The 9,092-nt window shown below is 32.0% G+C and overlaps 1 long non-coding RNA gene across 1 annotated transcript in view; it reads left to right on the forward strand.

Moving 5' to 3' along the window:
- The first annotated feature begins 2,735 nt into the window (after positions 1–2,735).
- LOC106677174 (uncharacterized) overlaps positions 2,736–9,092 on the forward strand; it is a 28,411-nt gene continuing 22,054 nt past the window's right edge. The window contains exon 1 of the long non-coding RNA XR_010843431.1: positions 2,736–2,785. This is a non-coding gene — a long non-coding RNA (uncharacterized lncRNA). The remainder of the gene's footprint in view (positions 2,786–9,092) is intronic.

Here is a 9,092-nt window from a genome sequence, read left to right on the forward strand (position 1 = left end):
TGACTTATTTAAGATATACAAATTATTTAATTTTGTTGGAAATTTCTTTTTACTTATGTGAGAAATACAAATTATTAACTAGTGCGAAAAATACAAATTGTTGACTTATGCGAGAAAGTAATACCTTCATATCATAAAACTGACGTATTATTTGATGGCTTTCTATTCGTGAACATCATCCAATTTGGTTTAATTTCATAAAGGACAGCAGTTATATAGTAAACAGGTATGGGCGGTGGTTGGTTTCTCCGGGAGAGGGCAACGCACGCTTCCCTGAAAATGTTTGAAAAAATTAATACTAAGAAGTGGAGAAAAGAATTGAACTTATTATTATTATTTTTCGAGTTAGATACCTTCTGTATATACCTCACCAATGTTGATATGTAAGCCATTAAGAGCAAAAGTGGTGTAAGCCATACTGTTCTCATCAAAATTAGTTTTTGTGAAAAAAGTAATTATTTAATTACTATAGAGTGCATTAACTTCAAATGATTTTAAATAGTTGGCTATGAAGTGAATAATTTGACATAAAAAATAGGTTATTCTCTACTAAATGAATGTAATCATGATTGTCAGTACCGTTTAGTCTGTATGCTAACATTTTAGATATTCTTTGTCCCATAGTTAAATCAGAATATATTCATGAGATCATAGATGGTATTCATTAAGGGTAAATGCCAAGATGCATAAAATATGCTTGGTAATTTATTTAGTAGTAAAAGCTTTCTTTTTTTTTTATTATCATGGCTCAGTTCGTCTAACGTATACATCTGTGCAATTTCAGCACACCTAGCCGAAATGAAATAAATATCGACTGATCCAGGAGGGAATCAAACCCATAACCTTCTGAACCAAATATTCTGGACCCTTCCCCAACTTGCTCTGTTATCAGGTCCTCCTAGTCGACTTTGGCTCTTATAGACTTATTTCCAGCTGATAAAAAATTTAATTGTTAATTGTATTTTTATTTATTAAAGCCAAAATATTTCGTGCAATAATTTAACTAATCCTAGCGCAAGAATGTAAAAAAAATTCATGAATTATTATCATTTTTTAAAATTTTTTGTGGTTACTTAAAAATAAATGGTGTGTGTCATAATGAAACTTGTGAATTTAGTCTAATAAATATTAGAATAAAAATTCCCGCTTCCTAAATCCAAAATTCTATGGACTTGTAAAAAGTCTGTTTTTAGAATATTTCGATAAATGGTCGACATTTCGATAAGAATAAAAATACAAAAACAATACAAAAACGAAAAAAAGTACAATCACCGTAATAAATATCTTTTTTTTCAACCATATATTCTGGTTTTCAATCATGTATTATGGAAGAGTTTTCTATCAAAAGTCAATATATCCACTTACAAAAATTAAATTAAATTTTGTGAAAAATTAAAATTCTGCTCCAAAAACTTATTCAGTGTATTTAAAAAATTAAATTGTCTCCGGTCAAATGGCTGTTACAATTCAACATTTTCTATAAAAATATAACTTATTTACAGGAGATGCTCCTATAATATTTTTTAAATAACAACTTTCCAAAAGTGGATATATTGACTTTTGATTATAAAAACTCAAATGGTTGTCGTAACTATAACCCAAGAAAAGATTAGTGGGGCCAGTGTGGGTAAAGCGCACGCATAATTACTGATGGTCCTTAGACAGGGTTTCCACCTTGCGGGAAAAATTCTCTTTTTAGCGGAATTCGAAGATTTGGAGGAACAAAAAACATGAAACTGTTAACAAAGGGAAATTTCCACTTTTTTCATCATGCTCAGCCCCTAACTTTAGCAATATGTTCAGTTTAAGCTTTTCTTTTTCGAACTAATCAGACATAATATAAGAAGTCAATGTATAGGTATAAAACGTTGTCCCACAGACTAGGTTACTAGTTACAATAAATATTACAAAACTACTAATTAAGCAGGAATTCACCAGTCAAGAACGCTGATTCAGTTCTGGATCGGCTTCAATCGGTGATACGAATAGAAAACAAGATAAAATACCGGATAATTTGAAATGGATTACATAATTTTTTTAACTTATAATCCAAGAATGTTTAGTTGGTTTTTTTTTAATGTGTTTTATATAGATTTCAGTTTACTGTCTTTTTTGGACTTATAGATCTATCACTCTTAGAGTTCATTTTAAAAATCGTATATTTTTATTTACAAATACCACTCAGTTATCGTTTATATGTATCTATTCTTCTTTCTAGTCGAAAGAGTGCTCTACAGCTAATTTTTTTAAAAGGGAAGAAATGAAGAACTTAAAAGAAAACGAACCTTGTTGTTTATTATACGAATTTTATTCCTAATAAATTGTGAATTTATGCCTTTCATTCACTAACACTGCCTTCAAGGTCACCTAAAAGCTTTTCTAATAAACTATTGGAATTAAGCCGTACACAGACTTACTATTAAAATAGTAACAACATTCTATAAATTGGTGGATTTCATTAGTAGCTAGCTCTATTTATCATTTAAAAAATAAATATACACATTTAATACACAAATATATAGCCATTTATGTAATATTTTTTTTTTTTTTTAAATTATTTATTGATATTTACAACTGTATACATATATAAACATCAAGTAAATTATATGTTTTTAAATATATATTTGGGCGGGAGGGAATAATTAGGGGAAATTTAGATTCTGGTTGAGGGAAAATATGGCTGATCGCAAGGGGAATTTTAGAAACCTAGGGTGGAATCACTGTTCTTAGATCACCTCACAGTCTGCTAACACTCCGCCATCCTTCTAGTAGTCACTTCGTCGAGGTAAGATTTTTTAAACATTTAGTTATATTTATTGTAGATTTACGCTTAAATAGTTGAATAGCAGTTTCAGTTACTTAATCAGTTTTGATTAAAAAATAGAAGAGGAATTGGATTGAATTATGGGATGGTGAAAAGTTGGTCGTTGAGTACCTTCCTTGTCGAGCATTTTCATTTATTTTGTTTTAATATATTGACTTTTTATTTAATTTATTGAATTTGATGAAACTAGAATATCGGTCGTTGTATTATGTAATAGGACAGCTTGGGGTGTGAACATCTTGAACAGTGAAGAGAAAATGATCGGGGTGTGGTCAGCAAAGATACATAAATAAACAAAACTTATTTATTTGTGCAGACGTTTCGAATTCAATTTCAGGTCTTCATCAGGGCTGAAAAAACAAAAACAAATAACGATATAAAAAACATAACTCAGAGAATCATTATTATTTTGGTTCTCTGAGTTGTGGTCCTTATCTCGTTCTTTGTTTTTTCAGCCCTTGTGAAGGCCTGAAATTCAGGTCGAATCGTCGTTATAATTAAATAAATTTTGTTTATTTGTGTATTTTTGCTGACCGCACCCCGACCATCTTCTACTCACTATTCAAGACGTTCACACCCCAAGCTGTCCTATTACACAATACAACAAACTATATTCTTGTTTCAACAAATTCAATTAACTGAATAAAAAGTCAGTATATTAACATAAAGCGAATGGAAATGTTGGACATAGCTCTAGACGACCTATTTCCTATCGTCCCATATTTCAATTCAATTCCTCCTCTATTTTTCATCAGACTGGACTTATTTATTTAATTAATTAAAGCAATTATTTATGTGTGTTTCCGTGTACGGGGCTTCGGGTGTTCTAAGCCCGACTAGGGGTTACCCGTACACCTATTATATTGAATTTATTTATATATCCATGTATTTATATTTATATATTTGTATTATGTATCTCTATCGGGAAAATTATGCGCTATATTTAATTCAAACACTAGGTATCATAGACCCTCTTGCTAGATATGGTAGATATGCATGGTATGCTAGATATGAATATCTTTAATTAATCATTGGAATTCTTCTCCAACGGTATCGTGTTTACCAATTTACAATGCTATTATTATTATTATGAGGTGACATGCAGGGATTCTTAATTATAAAATAAAGTCTTTGTTACATATTTTATATTTACAATCATATATATCATATTAGCAAGAATAATATAATGAGAGAGCCTGGTAGATCTATTTCCTTATACTTTAATTATTATATTATGAATTGAGAAGTACCAGTTAGGATCTTTGATGTGTATACTGACTCTAAGTTATCAATTCTATTATTGCCATTCAAATTACAAGGGAAAAGGTCTTACTTGTTTTAATGCGCTTGTCAAGCTGTAGCAGCGGAGCGGACCTTGACCGCTGCTGAATCCCCGCGATGTATGACTTCCTCCTCTGGCCTAAAACCGATCAGCCACTCTCCACCGTCCTTCTTCTGCCTCTCAACCGTTTCCTGCGGAACTGTCTGCCTCTCTTACCTGCAAAGACTCTTGCCAACAGTCCTCTTCAAGGACTGTAGCCAACTGTCTTTTACAGTCTTCCTGTCATCTCCTCAAGGACTCTCCCCTAGGACTCCCCTCTTCCTAGACTGTTCTTTCCTCTCTCCTCCTGCTCTTTTTACTTCTTCTCTACCCTCTACATCTAATTACTCTCTACTTCCGATCTCCGTTCTTCACATTAGTCCTTCTATGCTTCCACTCTTTTACTTACCCTTCAGAGGGGGTGGAAGTTCCAATGACCTTCGGCGAAAGTCGGTCTTTTTCCTCCCTTTCATCTTCAAATTAAGGCGGCTTCCTTCTTTGACAGAGGTCGTTACATTTTCCCGAGATTTTTAGGGTGCCCAGGTGTGAGATAAGGGCTGTTTAGGTTTTTATCTCTACCTACGCGGTTAACCGTCCCCAGGGGTGCATGCTCCAGGCCTCATCTGGTATCTACATATATCTATACATTACTTTTAATTTTTTACCGATCGGGTCGGCGGCTCCTTTGGTATGCCGACAAAACAACTTACTTTAAGTTCAAAAATTCCAGCTGGTGCCTCTCATACATATCATTCTCTATGTGTCAGGAATAAAGAAAAGAAACATAACAATTTTAATATGTTCCTAACTTAACCTACAAGGCAATAGTTTTCTATAACTAATTCTCTAGCGCTTTAAATACAACTACCTATATACAATAATAAACCTAAAACCTTTAGTATGTTCTTAACTTAATCAACATAGTCTTCTAAAACCAATTCTTTAGCTCTCTAACTACAACTATCTATATACAATATTTTATGCTCTCATTAATAGTCTATTCCTTTATATACAGTTAGATACTCCAACAATAAGATTTCTTATTGGTTAGATACAAAGTGGAAAGTTAACAAAGTCCAATGCTCTTACAACTGACTTTATATAATCCTTAGTAGAAGAAATTTATCTTAGTTAGTTTCGTTAACTATTTTAAGGTGTTATTGGTACATATTGTTTTACAAGTTTCTGACCCTTTATTACCCTAGTAATATAAAGTGTTTTAGATTTTACAAATGTATTTCCTTTCCTTTTAAGAACACATTATTTATACATCTTTCTCGTATTTATTTACAATATATCTCTTAAATGTCTCATAGGAATAAGCCATATCAAATCTTTTTCTCCAGTAACCTTTATGCAAGATAGGTTAAGATAATTAAACACAAACAATATACATAACTTCCACCTTTCTCCTTTTGAATGGCAGAAATCTAATATAAATAAAACAGGAATCTACTATTGGTTTCTATGGAGTTATTAACTCCCTTTACCTTATTATATATTGATATTAATCACCTTGGTATTCTCAATTCATCTTAGCTTTTACAACTTAATCTTTTAAGTTCGTTAACTTATTGTAATTTATCGTCATTGGAGTCTAGTCAATTCCTAAATATCCCTTTGGATTAGTGTTCACGATGTTACAAATTATTAATGAATATTTCCGATACTTGGTATGGTATCAATTAACAAAATTTAGCTCGCCGAGGGGGAGGTCGCAATACTCCTATTATTTCTAAGAAATGGCTGCCCTAATCATTTTTGAAAAAGATTTTTCATAGTCACAATTAGGATTTATGTACAATTTTCGGATATGTGTTGTATGGATCTCAGTCCTTACTCACCGGTATTACTAAACAATTACTTTGCTTTCCGGTGACCTATCAAATTAGGAACGACCAGAACGTAATTTCTGTAAAAAATGTATTACTTAAATACAACTAAAGGTATTCCTGTTTCGTATAGTTCTTTGGTCAATTATTGGATCATCTGTTTCTTGTCTATTAATAATTTATGAATTTAACGTGCCAAGGTGTCCTAGGCACAAGTTTAACAACAAATATTATTTGAGCCCCATTTCTTGAATTTAGCTTTAACCTATACCGTTCAACCGATATGAACACTACCTCACCATCTTAGGTGTGTTTAAAACATTACTATATCTTCTCATAAACTATCTGTCCCACCTTTGGGATCCTACTCTACCACAAGGGTCCTCCCCTTACATAAATGTATCTACCTTACTTCAGGGTGAGCGGGAGGACCTAATGTCTATTCCAAATTTAAGGGTTTTCTTCCCTAATTATTTTAAACCAATCCACCTGTTACCGGATTGTTAATAAACTTAAAACTTTTGGTCCACGGTTACTTCTGGTATTACTTTTGGGATGCTCTCTTTGTGTTAATTAATGTAAAATATTTATACTTTAGGTTAGTTCCTTTGTTGTGACTGTTATCTTTCTAATTTATCATCTTCAAACATTTCTAAGAGTAAGTTAGTATTTATTCTATTAACCTAACTAACCCCGAGACCCATTCAGTTCCACTTTTTGAGTCTTATCGAGGTCTATATCATATTTACATCTATTTGCACAAACGATTATTTAAAAAGTTATATTTACAATTATCCAGAATGGGTTACCCTAATGATGTTATCACCAGAACCCTAAGCTCGTCAACGGAAGGTACGCTAATTAAAACCCCTTTTATCCTCTGGATTAGGGTCTTTCCAAACATGGTCCAAGACCGTATAGCCTTCATAAAACCCATAGTTCAAAATGATTGATTTTGTCGTTACATCTCTGTTATATTTTAATTTTCTACTCTTATTCATTGAATTTTGCTTTAACGAGGATTTACTATCGAGACCTTAATAAGGATAATTCATCACTATAAGAATTATCTTTGAATTTCTTAAGGAATACCATATTACCCGCGACTGAAAATTTTTCTTTTAATCTAGCCTTAATTCCTACAAGTCGAAGTGGCGCTTTTGAAGTTGCGAGCTTGATTAAGCTTCTGAGATTAAGACACTTAGCTTCTCTGGTGGTAGCCTCATATACCTTCTTTTCCATTTGTTTAATTTTTTCCTCAGCTTCAATTAGACATATTACAAGAGTTTCTTTGATCTCTAAAATTTCTTTACAGGTTTCTTTGAGAATTTCACATTCATTAATCAATATAGAGTCAACTCCTTCCTGTCTATCAGAAATAGTTTCCATTTTTTTAATTTCTATTAAATATTCTAAGATTGTCAGGGGAATCGTTTAGTATTTATGGTATGGTTTAGATTCACCATTCTCATCCACCAGAGGTTCCTTTTCTGTCTCAAGATCCTCAATTTCCTGGTTTTCAAGCTCTTCGCTATTATTTTCTTTTATGTCTTCAGCAGAGGTAACATCATTTGGTTTTTTGTCGTCATTAAAGCGATTCGTACTTAGTTTATTAACGGTTTCTTTCCAAGCTATGTCCAAATAGGTCGTTGCGTCTATTTTTACTTTAATATCTGCAAAAGACTCTTTCTTTAAGTCCTCTATACTCTTTAGTATGGTTTTATTTAACTCCTCCATTATCTGTTCTTGTTTCTTCGTATCTTCTTCTCATTCTTTCCTTCGCTCCTTATCTATCTGTTCTTGTTGTTTCCTATCTTCTTCTCGTTCTTTCTTTTCTTTCTCATACATCTTGTGAAGGAAGGCCATTATCGAGTTGTATGAGGCTGAATTTTTCTCGGCTGGGCTATATTGTTGACTTGTGTCCCTGTTTCTCCAGCTTGCCCCTGATCTGATGATGATGATATTAGTTTTTCAGGTTTCTTATGACCAGACTCTTCTTCTGACCGTTCTGGCTTTGGTGGTTCATTATTCCCTACCCTTAATGCCATCTTATTTAAACGTGTGCGTATATTATCCCTTTTAATTTTTACGTTAAGCGCTAACACAAACAAAATAAATTCCCCTAAGAACTATTAATAATTATCTAAAGAATATCCCAATGAAAAACAAGCCTTTTTATATTCCAATTATAAAATAGAGAGTAATGATTTATCACTAGACCAGACCTCAATCGTAATGAGCAAACATAATGTGAAATACGACAGAATGAAGAGAGCCTAAGCATTATATCAAAAATTTATATTAAATCATATAAAATTATAATTTCCAATTCTAAAAAGAGAGTGATGAGTCATAACTATACCTGATACTAATCATTATGGGCAACCGTCAAGTGAAATACGAATGAATGGAGTGTTCCTAAGCATTATATCAAATAATATAAATTATAATATTCTAAATTAAATTTTTCAGATTAAATTAAGTCTTCAAATTATACTTAATAACATAACCTACTTTTATAATTTCTGACATGCCACCTTTGGTACTGATTTTAAAAAAGGTTTTAATTTTAATTTAACTAACGATAGCCATAGTAAATTAGTAGAAATGTCCTTCACAAGGGATGCCATAATTTATGCCGTGTACGGGCCTTGGGGTGTTTTAAGCCTGACTAGGGGTTCCCCATACACATATAATATTGAATTTATTCATATATTTATGTATTTATATTATGTATTTATATTCTATGTATTTGTATTATGTATCTCTATCGGTTCCTGATGGGAACCAACTGAAAAAGTATGCGCTATCTTTAATTCAAACACTAGATACCATAGATCCCCCCTCGCCATGAAACTTTCTTTAAGTTCGAAAATTCCAGCTGGTGCCTCTCATACATATCAACTGTAACTTTTTAAATATTTGGCAAACAATTAATCATAATGTATGAACCAGATATTTATTCTTAGAGGACATTTTTCCCATGATAAAATTATTTTTTCATATTCCTTTGTGTCAACATAAATATATTTGTAACATATTTTTTTTATGTATTCTTTTTATTTTTAAACTTTATTTAATTGATAGATAGTACAATCTGCCACACTATTGTGGG

This window comes from Halyomorpha halys, unplaced genomic scaffold (assembly GCF_000696795.3).
Source record: "Halyomorpha halys isolate HHAL.00 unplaced genomic scaffold, Hhal_1.1 Scaffold90.1, whole genome shotgun sequence".
Classification (NCBI taxonomy): Eukaryota; Metazoa; Arthropoda; class Insecta; order Hemiptera; family Pentatomidae; genus Halyomorpha; species Halyomorpha halys.